Source organism: Mercurialis annua, linkage group LG1-X (assembly GCF_937616625.2).
Source record: "Mercurialis annua linkage group LG1-X, ddMerAnnu1.2, whole genome shotgun sequence".
NCBI classification, from domain to species: domain Eukaryota; kingdom Viridiplantae; phylum Streptophyta; class Magnoliopsida; order Malpighiales; family Euphorbiaceae; genus Mercurialis; species Mercurialis annua.
Genome location: NC_065570.1, coordinates 12,355,099 through 12,358,096, shown reverse-complemented (window position 1 = coordinate 12,358,096; position 2,998 = coordinate 12,355,099).

The following is a 2,998-nucleotide window of genomic DNA, read 5'->3' as shown; positions in this document are numbered from 1 at the left end:
TAAAATTGTAAAAGAAACCCCAATAAAAGAATAAAGCCATGTTAACAATTATTGCAGTTAGCCTAAGAGAGATAAGGAGTGATCGTCGGGAAGCATACGCAGATAAGCTGCGATGCACTGGCAATGTTTAAGGATACAGAATTTATCTTTATACAAGAGTAAAGGATGGAACGACAGGGAGTCGTGCAAGACGAAAGAAACGTAACATATATATAAGGATATATATGATTATTCTTATAATAGAGATAAACGAAGTAGCATTAGAAAATCGTAATTGAAGAGGAGAAATTAAAAGTATGAAGGCCAAAAGAGATGGTAATACGAATGATGGATATCAAATGATATTTAAAGGAGATATAACGTTATCAATATCAGTATTTAAGGATACAGGAGTAGAAAGAGGAAGGATACGAAATGACGAAGCATACGATTTTGCAAGATACGAAAGTTTAAATTAAATAGATCAAGAGAGATAGTAATGCTATAAGACTGATATTAAGTAAAATTACTAATATCAGCCTTAAGAATTGTAAGTTACATTAACAGAAAGGAGAAAGGCACGCGTATAGACATACATTTCAGTAAATGTATGAATGGTGGATAATGTGAAGGAAAGTGTAAAGGTAAAATTCAAACATCTTTAGAACCTAATGAGGTAATTAGAGAAGTGAAAGTTTCAGAAATACGTCATAAGGATTGTCAGAATAGAATAGCAGCAATAGAACTGCTATAAACGAAGGAAAGACGTAACGAATATAACAAGTAAAAGACAAGACAAGAGTTGGTACTAATATAAAGAGATCAAATTATTTGGAGACAATTAGAATCATGATATAAGTACTACGGAAACATTTCGAGAAGAAGAAGAATGACAGATAAGGAAATGACTAAATTATTAAAGATCTAATGATTCTGTTAATGTTGAAAGTTAAAGATGAAGTTAGTTAAAGGTTAGAGATAAGAAAGAAGTTAAGCAAAAGCTAATTAACGAGAAAAGTTCTCGAAACAGCTAAATGTTAAAGAAATATAGGAAATTCTTGTGAAGTTATTATAAATAAGGAATTGTAACATAAAGGAGAGACATTTTTAACTGACACGTCAATTAATGACTCGAGAAGATTTTTAAGGACTAACTACAGAAAGTCAAGGGAGATAAGAATACAAATAATATCGGTCAAAGAGAACGGCTGTACAAGTTACACGATTAAAGGTATCGTGAAGTGAAACGTCTAGGGTAACGGAAAAAGGAATGAAAGATCATAGTCAACAAGTGACATGAAATTCACGGTAGATCAGAAAAGCAAAGGATGGAGAAATGGTAGATAGTAAGGGTGCAACAGGCTTAGCTATATGAAAAGACAGTAAATATGTTAGATATAAAGTTAATTGAAGAAAATTAATTGATAAAGAGCGAAGTGTCAGACAGTGAAAGAAAGGAGTAAGAAATAACAAGAACCAGTAAGAAAGGAAAGTGATAATTACATATGATAATAACGAACATAACTACAAGTAATGACTATAAGAGAAAATATTTATAGGAATATGTCTAAGGTAAATACATCATTAAGACGAAATTAACACGTCGTGACCATTCACGTATAAAGAAGATGAGTAACAACCCCATGGCTACTGGGAATGAAACAATCAGATAGTAACAAACAGATAGCAATGACGCAAGGACTGTGGTATCAAGTATACGTCCAAAGACCATTTTATCTCAGAAGAGATAACAGACTAGACGGAGGTACCAGTAAGAGAATTCTCAGCGATGTAACAGCAAGCAACTATTAAGAGTTGAATAAACAATCAATTAACAACAAGTATGAAGTTATAGCTGTGCATGGAAAACTAAGAGTTAAGTAAAAGGAAAAGTTGTGATCAAAACGTAGTAATAAACGTCAAGGAAACTGTAAGGATAAGTTAAGATCCCAACAAGATTTATGAAAATTCGAGGACGAATTTTTATAAGGGGGGAAGAATGTAATACCCCAAAATAATTAGTTAGCTAATTGGACCACGTGTCCAGTTTTGAGTCGCAGAAGTGGTGATATTGGAAAGTTTTCCGATATATAAGTTTCAAGTAAGTCGGTTTTGAGAAGTTAATTATGAGAAAATTAAGGTTTATATTTCAACTCTAAAGTTAGAATTGGAATTAAAAGGAAAAATGTCAAGAAAAGTCTAAAATGAAGTGCAGGGACCAAAGTGGTAATTTAGCCACTTTGTGATAAAAATAGAAATATTGGAATTTGACGGAAAGTACTAATATCGAGCTTCGTATTATTTATCGGATATAAATAATACGTATAAGTCGTAATAAAAGAGTTTAACGATTTAGCTATGGACTAAATCGTAAGAAGGAAAAGTTTAAAAGATAAATGATAAGAAACAAAAAGAACAAGGACTCAAGTGAGCTTTTAACCAAATCATATATATTTAAGGAATTATGAATGAAGAAGAAGAATCAGAGTCCAGAAGCTTCAGTCGATCGATTTCCGTCGTTTCGCCGCCGTTTCTCCGTACGACGTCCGATTCACGTGATTTTCGCGGCAATCTCTTCGGAATTCAATCCTCTACTGATCTTGAGCTTCATTTCAAGGTAAAGTTTCGGATTTTTGGTGCTAAAAGCAAGTTATAGGCTGTTTTAGTTTAGGAATTGGAATGATTGATTTAAACTCGATTTTTAACGTTTTTGGAGAAACAAAGTTACGGGTTTTATCGGAAACGAAGTGGTTGGTGTGTGTGGCAAGTGATAGCACGACGGGAAGCCCGGAAACGATGTTTCCGGAGACTGCGTGCAGATCGCACGTGGTGTGCGATCGCACACCCGTGGTGTGCGAACGCACACCTGTGATGGTGTGCGAACGCACACCAGTGGTGTGCGAACGCACACCAGTGGTGTGCGAACGCACACCAGTGATGGTGTGCGAACGCACACCCACAGTGTGCGGACGCACACCGGTGTGCGAACGCACACCCATGGTGTGCGAACGCACACCAC